The sequence below is a fragment of the Scyliorhinus torazame genome, chromosome 12, assembly GCF_047496885.1.
Source record: "Scyliorhinus torazame isolate Kashiwa2021f chromosome 12, sScyTor2.1, whole genome shotgun sequence".
Classification (NCBI taxonomy): domain Eukaryota; kingdom Metazoa; phylum Chordata; class Chondrichthyes; order Carcharhiniformes; family Scyliorhinidae; genus Scyliorhinus; species Scyliorhinus torazame.
This window is the reverse complement of record NC_092718.1, coordinates 54,505,445-54,523,938: the sequence shown is the minus strand read 5'-3', so window position 1 is coordinate 54,523,938 and position 18,494 is coordinate 54,505,445.

Here is an 18,494-nt window from a genome sequence, read left to right as displayed (position 1 = left end):
AGCTTGCAGACATTGATGAATGCAGTATCACTGGTAGTTTCACATATATGAACATTTACAAATGCCAGTGAGGCTGAGGTCAAAGCCCCATCTTATGACGATTATGGTCTGAGATTTCCAGATTTCATGGTCTGAATTGCAGAGAAAGCAGAATCAGTTAATACTTTAATAGCAGAGAAGGATTATTGTGTCTCAGTATGTCTGTCTGGTTCAGTTTCAATACATTTTTAGTAAATCTAAAGAACTGGGTTCAACCTGACTCAACAAGAACAGAAGCGAGTAGGGGATCGATTGCGAGAATCACCTTAATTACTAGCCTAGAATTCACTCATCAGAAAACATAGTGCAGTATTAAGCTGAACTGTAGTTTTAATTTCTACAAGACATTGAGGCCTGTGTAATTCTGCTCTTTGTACTGTTGAGGTAGTAGGCGGAGTCTGACGCCATTGTGGGTAACAGGTTTTGTCACAATTTTATTCTTGCAAATCTATTGTTTCCGAGCTAGAACAACCAAATTCTTCCACTCTCAGGTGTAATAGAGCGATCTCTGGTGAAGCGACGAACAACTCCTGCTTCTAAAACTACGGCCACTACCATCTAGAACAATGATGGGTAACCTAGGCTGCTGAGTGGGCCGTATGAGTGGCTCTCCTTCATCCCAGTGGGCTGCTTATTTACTCACCAAGACCCCATGAGTTAGATTAAATACATCTAATACATGGTAAATATTTCATAACGAGTTAGAGAAAATGCTTAATCATTTATGTATTAATAGAACTGCCATCACCATCAAATGGTAAAAATAAGAGAAACATTTACGCTTTGGACGCAGAGGGAGCGCACGGCTCTCACAGTCAATATTGTGAGCAATCAGCACACACCTCACTCCACTTGCCCTTGATTTATGTGCGAATCACTTCAGTTGCACTGGTAGGAAAAAAACTAGGCGGACAGAAATCAGTGGAATGTGGCAACACTGCGTGTGGACAACGGTCAACAAAATGTCTCATAGGCCGCACTCAGACCCCTGACGGGTCGCACGTGGCTGCCAGTTCGCAGGTTGCCCGCCACTGATCTAGAATGACCCCCTGGAGGGGTGTGTCAGATTGGGTCAGTTTGAGTCAGGCCAGATTGTTGGCGGATACGGGAGGGGTTAAAGATGAATCCGGTTGGATGTGGTTGAGGGGGCAAGGGGTTTAGTTGGTGCAAGGGGGGAGTCAGGTCAGCAAGGCAGGTGGCTGTTGGGATGTGGATGTGTAGCGGAGGGATGCAAGGAGTCTTGTGGGGTTTCGGGAGCTGGGGGAGCCCTGTGGGGGGTTAGGGGGCTGGGGGGCTATGGCAGATACTCCCGCCCAGGGTGGCACGGTAGCTTCACAGCGCCAGGAACCTGGGTTCGACTCCAGCCTTTGGTGACTGTCTATATGGAATTTGCATGTTCTCCCCCTGTGTGTGTGGTTTTCCTCTGGGTGCTCCGGTTTCTCCCACAGTCCAAAGATGTTGGATTGGCCATGCTGTAAATTGTCCCTTAGTGTCCAAAGATGTGTAAGTTAGGTGGGGTTATGGTGTTGCGGGGATAGGGCAGGGTGGGCCTAGGTAGGGTGCTCGATGGACTGAAGGGCCTCCTTCTGCAGTGTCGGGTTTCGATGACTTAATGAAATACCTGGGTGTCACTCTGGACAGAAACTCCCGCCTATCAACTTCATCTCATCATTGGTCAGGGAGTTAAAGCCAGAGAGAACCTGGTCCAGATGCCTGCTATCATGGTGGAGCATAGCTATAACCCTTCATACTGCCATAGTGATCTGTCTACTCTGCTGCAGTATACTGCTCTGCCTCATGATCCTCCAGCCTGTGTACAAAGAGCCTGGACGTGCAGGTAAAGGTGGCCATACAGACTGTCGATCAGGGACACTTAGCTTCATCCCAACTGAAAGGTTCCTGGAGCTATCCCACATTGCCATACCCACCATTCCCTGCAAGGCCATCGTGCTCCGGGAGTTGGAAAGAATCATGAGCAACGCCAACCTTCCCGTGAACCATAGCTTGAAAGCCCTACCAAGAAAGCACTTATAATACAGCTAGCCATCTGGGAAATAGCAAATGGCATCACGCCACTATCCAGATGTTCAGAATAATGAGACATAGATAAACTTCTCATTGCTGTCCCAACCACCGAGGTAGCTGCCTCCAGTCTCTCCCAAAGACAGTGATCAGTGTGAGATGAGGGGTGACCTGAAGTTTGAATGTGGCCATGAGTCCCATATCATGGAATACCTCACATCAACCTCCCCACTAAGATCTGTCACAAGAGACACCTTGGGCCTGATTGTGACTCACTCAAGACCCATTCACTCACATGGAATAAAACCCGGACCCTCATTTCTCCACCCTGCATCCCAATGGATATCAAGCTAGACATTCCATGATAAATGTTTACAGCCATATGAAAATGATATTAATTTAAAAGCACTTCTCTTTGCAGGGGCAGGCCAGTCGATTTCGGCGGCGTGAGAGCAGCTGGTTAGTCAATTTCAGCGGGAGCATTGCGGAAGGAGGTTGCTGGGAGGTAAGTCAACCTTTAAAAGCACTTCTCTTTGCAGGGGCAGGCCAGTCGATTTCGGCGGCGTGAGAGCAGCTGGTTAGTCAATTTCAGCGGGAGCATTGCGGAAGGAGGTTGCTGGGAGGTAAGTCAACCTTTAAAAGCACTTCTCTTTGCAGGGGCAGGCCAGTCGATTTCGGCGGCGTGAGAGCAGCTGGTTAGTCAATTTCAGCGGGAGCATTGCGGAAGGAGGTTGCTGGGAGGTAAGTCAACCTTTAAAAGCACTTCTCTTTGCAGGGGCAGGCCAGTCGATTTCGGCGGCGTGAGAGCAGCTGGTTAGTCAATTTCAGCGGGAGCATTGCGGAAGGAGGTTGCTGGGAGGTAAGTCAACCTTTAAAAGCACTTCTCTTTGCAGGGGCAGGCCAGTCGATTTCGGCGGGAGAACAGCTGGTGAGTGGTGAGTCAGTTTCAGCGGGAGCATTGCGGAAGGAGGTTGCTGGGAGGTAAGTCAACCTTTAAAAGCACTTCTCTTTGCAGGGGCAGGCCAGTCGATTTCGGCGGCGTGAGAGCAGCTGGTTAGTCAATTTCAGCGGGAGCATTGCGGAAGGAGGTTGCTGGGAGGTAAGTCAACCTTTAAAAGCACTTCTCTTTGCAGGGGTAGGTCAGTCGATTTCGGCGGCGTGAGAGCAGCTGGTTAGTCAATTTCAGCGGGAGCATTGCGGAAGGAGGTTGCTGGGAGGTAAGTCAACCTTTAAAAGCACTTCTCTTTGCAGGGGCAGGCCAGTCGATTTCGGCGGCGTGAGAGCAGCTGGTTAGTCAATTTCAGCGGGAGCATTGCGGAAGGAGGTTGCTGGGAGGTAAGTCAACCTTTAAAAGCACTTCTCTTTGCAGGGGCAGGCCAGTCGATTTCGGCGGCGTGAGAGCAGCTGGTTAGTCAATTTCAGCGGGAGCATTGCGGAAGGAGGTTGCTGGGAGGTAAGTCAACCTTTAAAAGCACTTCTCTTTGCAGGGGCAGGCCAGTCGATTTCGGCGGCGTGAGAGCAGCTGGTTAGTCAATTTCAGCGGGAGCATTGCGGAAGGAGGTTGCTGGGAGGTAAGTCAACCTTTAAAAGCACTTCTCTTTGCAGGGGCAGGCCAGTCGATTTCGGCGGGAGAACAGCTGGTGAGTGGTGAGTGAGTTTCAGCGGGAGCATTGCGGAAGGAGGTTGCTGGGAGGTAAGTCAACCTTTAAAAGCACTTCTCTTTGCAGGGGCAGGCCAGTCGATTTCGGCGGCGTGAGAGCAGCTGGTTAGTCAATTTCAGCGGGAGCATTGCGGAAGGAGGTTGCTGGGAGGTAAGTCAACCTTTAAAAGCACTTCTCTTTGCAGGGGCAGGCCAGTCGATTTCGGCGGCGTGAGAGCAGCTGGTTTGTCAATTTCAGCGGGAGCATTGCGGAAGGAGGTTGCTGGGAGGTAAGTCAACCTTTAAAAGCACTTCTCTTTGCAGGGGCAGGCCAGTCGATTTCGGCGGGAGTGGAGCTGGCTGGTTAGTCAATTTCAGCAGGAGCTGAGAATTTTTCTTTTTTTTTAAATTAGTTTTTAGGCGGGATCAGGAAGTCGACCCGCGGACGTCTGGGAAGACCCTCACCAATAAATTCTGGTGGAGAGGAAACCCGAGACACTACACGTGTAGTGTCTCCCACCCGCCCTCCTCCTCTAACCTAATAATAAAACCCATTGGTCTGAGGTAAGTACCATATTTTTATTATATTATTATTATTTTTTATAAAAATTTAATTTAGTTGTTAGCCAGATCTTGGTAGAAAGTTAGAGGAATGGCAGGGAAGGGAGTGCAATGTTCCTCCTGCAGGATGTTTGAGGTGAGGGATGCAGTTAGTGTCCCTGCTGATTTTACCTGCAGGAAGTACTGCCATCTCCAGCTCCTCCAAGACCGAGTTAGGGAACTGGAGCTGGAGTTGGAAGAACTTCGGATCATTCGGGAGGCAGAAGGGGTCATAGATAGCAGCTTCAGGGAATTAGTTACACCAAAGATTGGAGATAGGTGGGTAACTGTAAGAGGGACTGGGAAAAAACAGTCAGTGCAGGGATCCCCTGCGGTCGTTCCCCTGAGAAACAAGTATACCGCTTTGGATACTTGTGGGGGGGACGACTTACCAGGGGTAAGCCATGGGGTACGGGCCTCTGGCACGGAGTCTGTCCCTGTTGCTCAGAAGGGAAGGGGGGAGAGGAGCAGAACATTAGTAATTGGGGACTCTATAGTCAGGGGCACAGATAGGAGATTTTGTGGGAGCGTGAGAGACTCACGTTTGGTATGTTGCCTCCCAGGTGCAAGGGTACGTGATGTCTCGGATCGTGTTTTCCGGGTCCTTAGGGGGGAGGGGGAGCAGCCCCAAGTCGTGGTCCACATTGGCACCAACGACATAGGTAGGAAAGGGGACAAGGATGTCAGGCAGGCTTTCAGGGAGCTAGGATGGAAGCTCAGAACTAGAACAAACAGAGTTGTTATCTCTGGGTTGTTGCCCGTGCCACGTGATAGTGAGATGAGGAATAGGGAGAGAGAGCATTTAAACACGTGGCTACAGGGATGGTGCAGGCGGGAGGGTTTCAGATTTTTGGATAACTGGGGCTCTTTCTGGGGAAGGTGGGACCTCTACAGACAGGATGGTCTACATCTGAACCTGAGGGGCACAAATATCCTGGGGGGGAGATTTGTTAGTGCTCTTTGGGGGGGTTTAAACTAATGCAGCAGGGGCATGGGAACCTGGATTGTAGTTTTAGGGTAAGGGAGAATGAGAGTATAGAGGTCAGGAGCACAGATTTGACGTCGCAGGAGGGGGCCAGCGTTCAGGTCGGTGGTTTGAAGTGTGTCTACTTCAATGCCAGGAGTATACGAAACAAGGTAGGGGAACTGGCAGCGTGGGTTGGTACCTGGGACTTCGATGTTGTGGCCATTTCGGAGACATGGATAGAGCAGGGACAGGAATGGATGTTGCAGGTTCCGGGGTTTAGGTGTTTTAGTAAGCTCAGAGAAGGAGGCAAAAGAGGGGGAGGTGTGGCGCTGCTAGTCAAGAGCAGTATTACGGTGGCGGAGAGGATGCTAGATGGGGACTCTTCTTCCGAGGTAGTATTGGCTGAAGTTAGAAACAGGAAAGGAGAGGTCACCCTGTTGGGAGTTTTTTATAGGCCTCCTAATAGTTCTAGGGATGTAGAGGAAAGGATGGCGAAGATGATTCTGGATATGAGCGAAAGTAACAGGGTAGTTATTATGGGAGACTTTAACTTTCCAAATATTGACTGGAAAATATATAGTTCGAGTACAATAGATGGGTCGTTTTTTGTACAGTGTGTGCAGGAGGGTTTCCTGAAACAATATGTTGACAGGCCAACAAGAGGCGAGGCCACGTTGGATTTGGTTTTGGGTAATGAACCAGGCCAGGTGTTGGATTGGAGGTAGGAGAGCACTTTGGGGACAGTGACCACAATTCGGTGACGTTTACGTTAATGATGGAAAGGGATAAGTATACACCGCAGGGCAAGAGTTATAGCTGGGGGAAGGGCAATTATGATGCCATTAGACGTGACTTGGGGGGGATAAGGTGGAGAAGTAGGCTGCAAGTGTTGGGCACACTGGATAAGTGGGGCTTGTTCAAGGATCAGCTACTGCGTGTTCTTGATAAGTATGTACCGGTCAGATAGGGAGGAAGGCGTCGAGCGAGGGAACCGTGGTTTACCAAGGAAGTGGAATCTCTTGTTAAGAGGAAGAAGGAGGCCTATGTGAAGATGAAGTGTGAAGTTTCGGTTGGGGCGATGGATAGTTACAAGGTAGCGAGGAAGGATCTAAAGAGAGAGCTAAGACGAGCAAGGAGGGGACATGAGAAGTATTTGGCAGGAAGGATCAAGGAAAACCCAAAAGCTTTCTATAGGTATGTCAGGAATAAGCGAATGACTAGGGAAAGAGTAGGACCAGTCAAGGACAGGGATGGGAAATTGTGTGTGGAGTCTGAAGAGATAGGCGAGATACTAAATGAATATTTTTCGTCAGTATTCACTCAGGAAAAAGATAATGTTGTGGAGGAGAATGCTGAGCCCCAGGCTAATAGAATAGATGGCATTGAGGTACGTAGGGAAGAGGTGTTGGCAATTCTGGACAGGCTGAAAATAGATAAGTCCCCGGGACCTGATGGGATTTATCCTAGGATTCTATGGGAGGCCAGGGAAGAGATTGCTGGACCTTTGGCTTTGATTTTTATGTCATCATTGGCTACAGGAATAGTGCCAGAGGACTGGAGGACAGCAAATGTGGTCCCTTTGTTCAAAAAGGGGAGCAGAGACAACCCCGGCAACTATAGACCGGTGAGCCTCACGTCTGTAGTGGGTAAAGTCTTGGAGGGGATTATAAGGGACAAGATTTATAATCATCTAGATAGGAATAATATGATCAGGGATAGTCAGCATGGCTTTGTGAAGGGTAGGTCATGCCTCACAAACCTTATTGAGTTCTTTGAGAAGGTGACTGAACAGGTAGACGAGGGTAGAGCAGTTGATGTGGTGTATATGGATTTCAGCAAAGCGTTTGATAAGGTTCCCCACGGTAGGCTATTGCAAAAAATACGGAGGCTGGGGATTGAGGGTGATTTAGAGATGTGGATCAGAAATTGGCTAGCTGAAAGAAGACAGAGGGTGGTGGTTGATGGGAAATGTTCAGAATGGAGTACAGTCACAAGTGGAGTACCACAAGGATCTGTTCTGGGGCCGTTGCTGTTTGTCATTTTTATCAATGACCTAGAGGAAGGCGCAGAAGGGTGGGTGAGTAAATTTGCAGACGATACTAAAGTCGGTGGTGTTGTCGATAGTGTGGAAGGATGTAGCAGGTTACAGAGGGATATAGATAAGCTGCAGAGCTGGGCTGAGAGGTGGCAAATGGAGTTTAATGTAGAGAAGTGTGAGGTGATTCACTTTGGAAGGAATAACAGGAATGCGGAATATTTGGCTAATGGTAAAGTTCTTGAAAGTGTGGCTGAGCAGAGGGATCTAGGTGTCCATGTACATAGATCCCTGAAAGTTGCCACCCAGGTTGATAGGGTTGTGAAGAAGGCCTATGGAGTGTTGGCCTTTATTGGTAGAGGGATTGAGTTCCGGAGTCGGGAGGTCATGTTGCAGCTGTACAGAACTCTGGTCCGGCCGCGTTTGGAGTATTGCGTACAGTTCTGGTCACCGCATTATAGGAAGGACGTGGAGGCTTTGGAGCGGGTGCAGAGGAGATTTACCAGGATGTTGCCTGGTATGGAGGGAAAATCTTATGAGGAAAGGCTGACGGACTTGAGGTTGTTTTCGTTGGAGAGAAGAAGGTTAAGAGGAGACTTAATAGAGGCATACAAAATGATCAGGGGGTTGGATAGGGTGGACAGTGAGAGCCTTCTCCCGTGGATGGATATGGCTGGCACGAGGGGACATAACTTTAAACTGAGGGGTAATAGATATAGGACAGAGGTCAGAGGTAGGTTCTTTACGCAAAGAGTAGTGAGGCCGTGGAATGCCCTACCTGCTACAGTAGTGAACTCGCCAACATTGAGGGCATTTAAAAGTTTATTGGATAAACATATGGATGATAATGGCATAGTGTAGGTTAGATGGCTTTTGTTTCGGTGCAACATCGTGGGCCGAAGGGCCTGTACTGCGCTGTATTGTTCTATGTTCTATGTTCTATGTTCTATGAAGTCACATTGCTGAGTCTGAGAGCAATTGAACTTGTTATCAGTGAATTGTTCATATAAAAAATGGACTGTACATTTTGGAAAGACGAGTAATTAAGTATCTGCTATGGCTCAATGATATCACTCTCTGCTCTGAGTCAGCAATGCTGGGGGTTTATGTCTCACTCTATGGAGAGCTCTAAATTCAAAGGTGTTCTCTTTTGGGTGAGATACGACACTGATTCCCCCGACATTATTCTGAAGAAGAGCACGAGAGTTCTACCTAATTTCCTGGTCCCCTCAGCCAACGTCACATTGTTATTTATGGGATCTTGTTGTGTGAAAGTTGGCTGTCCTGTTTCCTTGCACTGCAACAGTGACTACAATTAATTGGCTGTAAAGCACTTTGGGATGCACTGAATTTGTGAAAGGTACTTTTGTTTTCTTTCTATATTTTATTATTTTAGCCTCGACCCATTGTTTTGAAAGGTCTTGAATCAAATGTTGCCTTCCTGTATCTCTCATTGCATTTTGTATTTATCATGGATAACATTCAGGAGATAATAGAGGTCCTATGGTACAGCTGGGTAAGCATCCCTATCTCGGAGCCAGAAGTTTGGGGTTCAAGTCCCGTCCCTGGGCTCGATGGCCAAGGAAGGCATGTTCATAATGTGGCCAACCAGGTTGATTATCAACATACACCAATGGCAAGTTGGAAGAACAGAGGAGATTCCCGGTCAATCAAATGATGGAAAGAAAATTGGAACCTCTATCATCAATATTCATAGCTCCGGGCTATAACATGCATGCAAAAATGTAAGTTAACACAACAACACAGGCTACTTTGGGGGTGCTGGGAGTCAGTTGACTGGATGGCCAATGTGGGCCTGATCAGTGTCAAGATCATAGAGTTTGATCCCCGTTTTGACTTGGGTGGACTCAGGACCTGCCCCCTTACTCTGTCCATGGTAAAAGTCATGACCCTGTATTTATTATTGATTTCTTTCTCGTTCATGTTGAATACCAATTACAGATAAGGATTTTACAATGTCATAAGAACACTGCTGTGCCATTAACGCATTGTTACTGGCCTTTGGCAGCTCAAGAAAACAAAATAATGAACACAAATACTTTGCATTTCTCTGAGGCTAAATTGGACCCAGTGTTTAGATTAACAGTCATTTATATTTATATTGAATCTTTAATATAGGAACAATCCCAAGGCACGTCAAAGGATGGAAAACATCTGAGAGAGATGCATGCAGATTTTTGGAGGACTTTGGATAGGGCAATGAGATTGCAGGTGAGGCAGCAACTTGTTGCAACAAGAGAGAGAGAGAAAGAGGGACAGGCTCTCGCCTTTTAACTTCGGGTTGGCAGATCAATTATCTCAGTCCTTTCAGTAATGACAGTTTTGAAAAGGAGAGGGAAAGTACTTGAGGAGAGGGAGCATTTCACAATATCCATGAGCATGGAGACCAAAGAAGTAAGTTGGCTGGTCAACAGTTTAGTGGAAACGGGGTCTAGCGCTGGGCTTCACTGGAACATTGCAGCAGGCTAAGACAGACATGTGGGCATGGGAGAAAGGTGCTGAGTTAAAATGGTACGCAACAGGGAAGTTCCTAAAGTTTTAGCAACAGTGAAGGCTGATGCAGCCTCGGGACTTGACATTGAGTTTGACAGCTTTAAATTGCGACCTTTCTCCTCCATCTTAAATCCTCTTTTAAAAAAATATTTAATCCATGTATTGCCTCAATGCAAACCCCTCCCCGTATTCCTGCCCCACACCAGGCCATCTGTCTTTGTTCTTAAAGTTGCTACATTTTGTAATCTTTCACAGCTACACATTCTCCCTCTCTTCAGTTCTGACGAAGAGCCAAAGGACTCGAAATGTTAACTCTGTTTCTCTCTCCCTTCAGATGCTGCCAGGCGAGCTGAGCTTTTCTGGCGTCCTCTGTTCTTGTTTCCGATTCCAGCATCTGCAGTATTTTGCTTATACCAAGGTCTTCCCCCCACCGTCTGCTCTCCGTGAGCTTCAGCTTATCCGAAACTCTGCTGTCTACATTCTGTGTTATACTCTCGATGCTTGGGCATGTTCCAAGACAAAGTAAAGCAAAGTAGCAGAAATCACACAAATAATGGTCAATAATCCATCCGGTGTTACCTGCTATAAAGTCTTATCCAGCCACAAACACCTCCCTTAGTAGTTATTCTTCTGCTCATTGTAGGCTCCAACCACACGGTAGTATCTCTAAACTTTAGACTGTGATTCTGGACAAAGGCGACCAATCATTGTTTTGTATTTTTATACAGCAGCACTTTCAAAATATTACATTGTACCAAGACACAGATTTCAGCTGCTACATTTATCACAGTTTTATTGCCACAACACTGCTACAAAGTACTCCTGCCCTGAATTATAAAAGAGAGAAACGTTACTAGTATTTTGGTTCTTCCCTGAATAGAATCCCTACAGTGCAGAAGGAGGCCATTCGGCCCATTGAGCCTGCACCAACCCCTGAAAGAACGCCCACCCTAGGCCCAATACCCTGCCTGTTATAACCCGTATGAGACCTACGGGGATAGACCAATTGGGAGCCTCATGGAATACAAGCTTACCCACAGCGGAGTAATAGACTCTGTCTAAAAGCCAGTCCAGATGGAAGCTGAGCATGAGTAGTCCCGGCTGGGACCTGAAGAGTACTGTGCATATAGTTTACATTGTAATAAGTTTCTTTATGCCTCTCGTTTTGGACTGCTCTGTGGCCACTAAACCATCCAATAACCCCACCTAAACTTTGGAGGGGAAATTTAGCATGGCCAATCCACCTAACTTTAGTAGCTTTCTTTTGGTTAGTTTAATGCACTTCATTCTCCTTTGCTATAGTGTTTCACAGAAGAAGACCATTCAGCCCATCATGCCAGTACTGATACTTTGGGAGACCTATTCAATTCGTCTCAATCATCTGCTCATTCACCATGGCCCTGCAAATTTCTGCTTTTCAAATATATGTACACACTTTGTACCAAATTCCATTGAGAAGGTACGATTGAATTTGGTTCCACCATCTTCTTGGATAGTTTGTTCCAAATCACAATTCGCTGTGTTTAAAAAAAAAAGCTTTTCCTGGACATTTTGCTAATTTATCTTAAATCTGCGTCCTAGGGTTATTGATTCTCCTTCCAGTTGAAAACAGCTTCTCCGTATCTATCAGAACTCCCCGTATTTTTAAACGCCTCTTTAAATCTTCCGTTAACCTTCTTAGTGTTGTGTTATTCACTCTGGGGTAACACGGACTGTAACACGATGCAGTTAAATGATCGAGCATACACCAAACGTAGGCGTTTGTTCAATAAGATTTATTTAACTTCAGTAACGAAGCACACAGCTGCTTGTGGGTTGACTCTCTACTACACTAAGTAAACTAACGTTAACTATCTAGACCAGGCTAGCTCTGCGTAGAAGGTGTTGAATGATTTGAATGATTTGTACACCCTGACTGTCACTACAGTTGTCATCAGTGGAAAGAGGCAGAGTGCTGATGCCTCATGTGTTTTATAGTTGGAAGCCCCCCTCTGGTGTTCTGTCTGGTGATTGGTCGTGTTCTGTTCTGTATGTTGATTGGCTCACCTGGGTGCCTGTCACTGCCTGCCTTTACCTCATGATGTGCATGGGTGCATATTATGACACTTAGCTCTAAGGAGAACAGTCTCATCTCCTGTACCCTCTCCGCATGACTGAAGTCCTTCATTAGAGGGGATGTGAGGAAAGTCTTTTTCATCCAGTGGGTGTGATGGGAGTCTGGAACTCGCTGCTTGAAAGGGTGGTGGAGGCAGAGACTCTCACAACATTTAAGAAGTATTTAAATGTGCACTCGCAATGCCAAGGCATACAAGGCTATGGACAAAGTTCTGGAAAGTGGGATTAGAATATTTAGGTGGGTTTTTTTGACCAGCGCAGACGCTATTGTGTCTACAGAGGAGTCCACATCAGAGGCTAAAATGAATTATTTGTTTATTTAAAAAAAATTTTTTTTACAGTACCCAATTTTTTTTTACAATTAATGGAGAATTTTAGTGTGGCCAATCCATCCACCCTGCACATCTTTAGGTGGTGGGGGCGAAACCCACGCAAACACAGGGAGAATGTGCAAACTCCACATGGACAGTGATCCAGAGCTAGGATCGAACCTGGCCGTGGGGTAGCAGTGCTAACCACTGTGCCACCGTGCTGCCCAGGAACTGTTTGTTTATTGGACAAGAAACTATCTACACGTAGCACACAGGTCCAGTCAGGACTTCCCTGCTCGGCTCCCACCCGGGTCGAGCTTGTATCCACAGTGTCCATGACTCCACTGATGGGGCCCCCGCCCCTCAGTGGGGGAGCACGTACTCAACGAGACTTACGGGGGCACTAATTGGTCCGGCCCTGTTGATGTGTTGGGTAGGCTGGGTCGAGGTAAACTGCACTTGATGCAGTGTAGCGAGAGACAGCCCTCCAACACTTGATAAAATGAAACACAATTTTATTCAACATCCAAACTATTATACGTGTTCAACTGTGGGTCGACACTATGCTGACTTGACTGGAGACCTGACACTAGCCTGACCAGACTAACTTAGCTACCACACGGTGTAGGCACTGGCTAGCTCACGAGCTCTGACTGTCTCAGAGGCTGGGTCCCGAGAGAGCGGGAAAACTGGTGCCCCCTGACTTTATATTGGTTGTGTCCTGTCTGGTGATTGGCTGCTCTGTTCTGTGTGCCTACTGGTCATCCTGTGTGTCAATCACTGCCTGTCTGCACTCCATTGTATACATAGATGTATATTATGACACTGTAGGTCACGTGTGGATTATAACAGACACGATGGGCCGAAGGGTCTTTTCTGTGGTGTAATCCGCTATGACTCTACCTCTTGTACCATCGTAGGAAATCTCCTCTACACACTCTCCAAGACTTTGACAAACTTTCTAAAGCAGAATCAAGACCCAACAAGTTATTTTTAGCATTTACTACAACTTCCTTTCTGTTTTGCCTCTATTTATAAAACCAAGGATTCCTTGTGCTTTTTAAAAGAGCCTGATCAACAAATTCTGCCACCTTTGATGTGTTTTGCAGTTGATTTATTTTTCAAACTTCAGAGTAAATCCTCTGATGGTTTACCAAATGTAATTTTGAATGGTGACATTGTTGGTTCATTCATTATACATATTCAAAGTTCCAGTTTTAACCCCTAGTTTATACTGCTGGGGCAGTCGTTCAGGATGTGGCAATTAGCTTTAGTCCCTCCTGAATTAAGGAGGAGAAAATTGTTTCCTGCTTCTGATTGCTACTAGATATAGAGTCAGCCAATTCTCCTTCTTCAGATAATGATTCAGTTTTACCCACACAAAACAGGCGGGTTTGAGTCATAGAATCATAGAATTTACAGTGCAGAAGGAGGCCATTCGGCCCATCGAGTCTGCACCAGCCCTTACAAAGAGCACCCTACTGAAGCCCACGTATCTACCCTATACCCGTAACCCTGTAACCCCCACTTAACATTTTTTGGACACTAAGGGAAATTTAGCATGGCCAATCCACCTAATCTGCACATCTTTGGACTGTGAGAGGAAACCGGAGCACCCGGAGGAAACCCACGCACACACGGGGAGAACGTGCAGACTCTGCACAGACAGTGACCAAGCCGGGTTGGTTGGAATGTTCATGTCTTACAACGTTGAAGGCTTTTACAGCACTGTTTGTGAACTATAACAGCTCAGGAGGCCCGAGAAGGTAAATTCAAACGGCAATTTATTTTCAGCTAAAAGAAAACGCTGTGATGCAGCATAACATCGTAAAGGTCCCAGCCAGGACAACTGATCATGGCGGGCCCAATCTGCACTGGCTTCTAAGAGGTGAATCAATGAACCGCAGCTGATGTGCCTCCTCTGTAGGTGAGCTCGTATTCCACTAGCTCCTCGGGGAAATCAATCGAGTCGTCCCTGTGGGTCTCATGAGGGTTATTACATCTACGCAACCCCCCTCTCCCCTTCCCCCGTCAAAGTCTTAAGTTCCCTTTGTTGCTGGAAGCAGAGGGGGTCTCCTTCACCTCTTTTCCCATGGTTGAACTTCTGACAGCTCTGGGGCTGGGTTGGGGAGCGTGTAACGTGATGGGGAGCGTCATTTTCGTGCCAATCCATCTCTGACCATACTGTCCTCTGGAAGTATTGAGGATTCTGTATCAATATCTGATGTTGAGTCATCCAGGGCAGCATGGTTAGCACAGTTGCTTTGCACTGCGTCCCCTTGTTTGAATCCTCTGACCTGCTTCTGGTGGTTATGATATCTCTTCTGGAGTTCCTGTTTCTCTTTCACCTTCTCATCAAGGTTAGGAAATGTTAAACTTAGACAGGTCTGGAGCTGTTGACCCATCCGTAGCTCTGTCGGCGCTAACCCAGTCATAACAGGTGGTATGGTTCGATAATTCAATTCAAAACATTCCAGTGGTGTTTCAACTGACCCTGTAGTTTGTTTTTACATTCCTCGCTTAAAGGCCTGCACTACCCTCTCAGCCAGATCTTTCGAAGAAGGGTGTTATTTCGGCACAGGCTTGGAAGGCCGAAGGGCCTGTTCCTGTGCTGTGCTTTTCTTTGTTCTTTGATATAGGGAGCTTAGAATGTGCTTCACCCCATTAGTTTTCATAAACCCCTTAAATATTCTTCACTTGTGAAAGGGGTACAGGTATTAGTGACAAGCGCCTCTGGAATACCATGGGCACTAAACAATGGTGCAGCTTCTCTATGGTAACTCGCAAAATGGTGGAACGCATCCGGTGTACATCCATCCACTTTGAGTGGGCATTGATCAATAGCAGAAACATTGATGCCAGGAAAGTGCTGCCGAAGTGAGTGCGCAAACGCACCCAAGGGTACCCCAGCTACTCCCATGGTGGAGCGAGGTTAATGGAGGGAACTTCTGATGATCTTGGTGTCATGGGAGTGTCCCTTTAAGAAAGGACTTTGTCTTATCACATGGCTTCAGTGAAGACATTTTGTGGGTGGAGCTGAGTTGTGGCTGTGAGCTGTTTTGGTTTCGCTTTCAGATTTTGGCTGTTGAGTACTCAGACAGAGAAAAGAATTATGGCCAATCTCTCTCTATTTGCATTTTAAATATATGTTGTGACTACCTGCTCAGGTAACTTAAAAGATATATTCAGGGAAAGTCAGTCTTATTCAAGTAAGAATGTGGAGTGCTGGGCCACGCCCTTGAAAAGGGTTTTTTGGTTTATGGGATTTTGTTTTTGAATTGGAACAGTTAAGGGGGAATTCATTAAGTGTTATACATAGATTACTGTAGCTGTGGGGTGTCTTTATGTTTGTAATTGATAAAAATTCTTGCTGTTTGTTTATATATGTTAATTAAGTTCTTAAAATAAAGCTTGTTTTGATTAAAGTGTCTAGGAAGACTGTTGAATCACACCTGAAGGGAAGGTTCTTGTGCTCATCCTAGCCAAATTCAACATAAAGTATGTAGGTCAGGTGGACTTCATAATATACTTTGGAGTTTCTAAGCCCTGGTCCATAACATTGGTAAGCTGCACACTGCTGCACCATCCGCTCAATATTGCTGTCAAGCGCTGGCCACCACACATAGCTCCTGGCAAGCATTTTCATTTTGGAAATCCTGCAGAATGGTTTTCATGGAATTTACAGTGCAGAAGGAGGCCATTCAGCCCATTGAGTTTGCACTTGCCCTTGGAAAGAGCACCCTACCCAAGCCCACACCTCCACCCTATCCCTGCAACCCAGTAACCCCACCCAACCATTTTTGGACACTAAGGGCAATTTAGCATGGCCAGTCCACCTAACGCGCACATCTTTGGACTGTGGGAGCAAACAGGATCACCCGGAGGAAACCCACACAGACACGGGGAGAACGTGCCGCCTGCGCACAGACAGTGACCCAAGCCGTAATCGAACCTGAGGCCCTGGAGCTGTGAAGCAACTGTGCTAACCACTGTGCTATCGTGCTGACCTGCCATGGGATAACCATGCAGGCTCCCCACAGGAGGGTACCATCCTCAACGCTGAGCTCTTGCTGCTTTGCTGCAAAGGCTCGCAACTTTTCTGGAAATTTCCTTTGAAGTCCCCCATGTAGGACGACCTGGCGCAGTTTTGCCAATGTAGTGTCCTTTTGGGTCCATGTGCAGATTTGTGGGGCCGTAACAGGTAATGTGTCCGTGAAATTTAGTGCCAACACAACTTTGTCCGTTACTGGCGGAGACGTGGCGTGGTTGGGTAGGAGAGTGTGACGTCCATAGACATACTGATGAAACTTTGTGACTGCAACCATCACAGCGCTCTGTGTCAGCCAGGGTTCTTGATATGTAGATTAAGTGGATTGGCCATGTTAAACTGCCCCTTTGTGTCCAAAATATTAGATGGGGGTTACTGGGTTGCGGGGATAGGGTCGGGTTGTGGGCAGGGTAGGGACAGGGTGTAGGTAGGGGACCCTTTCCAAGGATCGGTGCAGACTCGATGGGCCAAATAGCCCCCTACTGCACTGTAGGGATTCTATTCGCTGGTTTTATTCTATGATCATCACATCGATGGGACAACACTAGCTCAATGCCATATGGGGATGCGCCACACGTGAGCATGAGTGGTTTTTAATTTAATAATAATCTTTATTGTCACATGTAGGCTTACATCAACATTGCAATGATGTTATTGTGAAAAGCCCCTAGTCGCCACGTTCTGGCACCTGTTCGGGTACACGGAGGTAGAATTCAGAATGCTCAATTCACCTACAGCACCTCTTTCTTGACCGGTCATAATGCATCAGCAATCTGGAGGATAGTAGCTGGTATTTTACTCTGGCAAATGCTTCTTCTTGTGGTGCCATCAAGACCTATTTTTGGTGCTTTTCCCAGCCAACCTCACGTACAGGGTCTTCCACACGTGGCATGGGGTACCTGTCCAAGGGAAAGGCCTTGGTGACCATCATTTTATAGTCACCGCATAAGCAGACGGACTTGTCCAGTTTCAGCACTGGGCACACTGGTGTTGCCCACTCTGTGAATTGGACTGGCCGTATAATCCCCAAGTGCTCCAGTCAGCTCAGTCCGTCGTTCACCTTTGATAGCTTGGCGTATGGGACTAGATAGGCCCAGCATATTTTGGTTGGGCATCCGAGTCGATGTAGATCTTAGCCGTGGCCCCCTTTATCTTCCCCAAGCCTTCCTGAAAGACGTCCGGGTATTTTCCCAGATACAAACTGCATGTACCCATTCAAAAGATTAATTGTCAATCCAGGCAGAATCTCTGTAATCAGTCGTGGTCCAGAAGGCTGGGTCCGGGCCCCTGCACCACTACCAGTGGTAGACAGACTGACTGTTGTCCATGGGCAACTAGGGTCACTGTAGTCCAAATAATTGTCAATGGTTCCCCAGTATATCTTGCCCGGTAGTCCTTTAGACCCAGATGCTGGATCCCCAAACCGGGTTTCCGGAACATATGTGCCCAATGACGGAGACAGCAGCCCCCATACCAATTCCCAGGTCCAAGAGGTGACCATTTAAGGAAAGCACGGTAGTACAGTGGTTAGTACAGTTACTTCACAGCTCCAGGGTCCCAAGGTTCGATTCCCGGCTTGTGTCACTGGCTGTGCGGAGTCTGCACGTTCTCCCCGCGTGTGCGTGGGTTTCCTCCGGGTGCTCCGGTTTCCTCCCAAAGTACAAAGATGTGCAGGATAGGTGGATTGGCCATGCTAAATTGCCCTTAGTGTCCAAAAAAAAAAGGTTGCGTGGGGTTATGGAGACAGGGTGGAGGTGTAGGCTTCGGTAGGGTGCCTTTCCAAGGGGCAGTGCAGACTGAATGGGCCGAATGGCCTCCTGCTGCACTGTAAATTCTATGATTTACTTGGAGGGTTATCTTAATTGGGGCTATTTTAGGTGCAGTAATGCAATTTAGCGGCATGCAATCATCCTCATTGGGCTGGGCTATATGTAGAGCCCTGGCCCAGGGTGTTTGTGTTACCCGACCAGGACAACGTGTTTGTTGTCGACTCTGGTGACCTCAACCGCCACAGTTCCTGCCAGTACAACTGCAGCATTGTTATGAGTCCTCTTCCTTGTCCTTGGGGGAGACTTTTTGTCAGGGCAAGGTGGCTCCTGGCCAACAGGACTGACCACGACGTTACACGGGGGAGACTGGGTCCCATAGGCCCCACTCTTGGGGGGCATCACTTGTCGGAATGGGGGGTAGCCAACGTTGTGCAT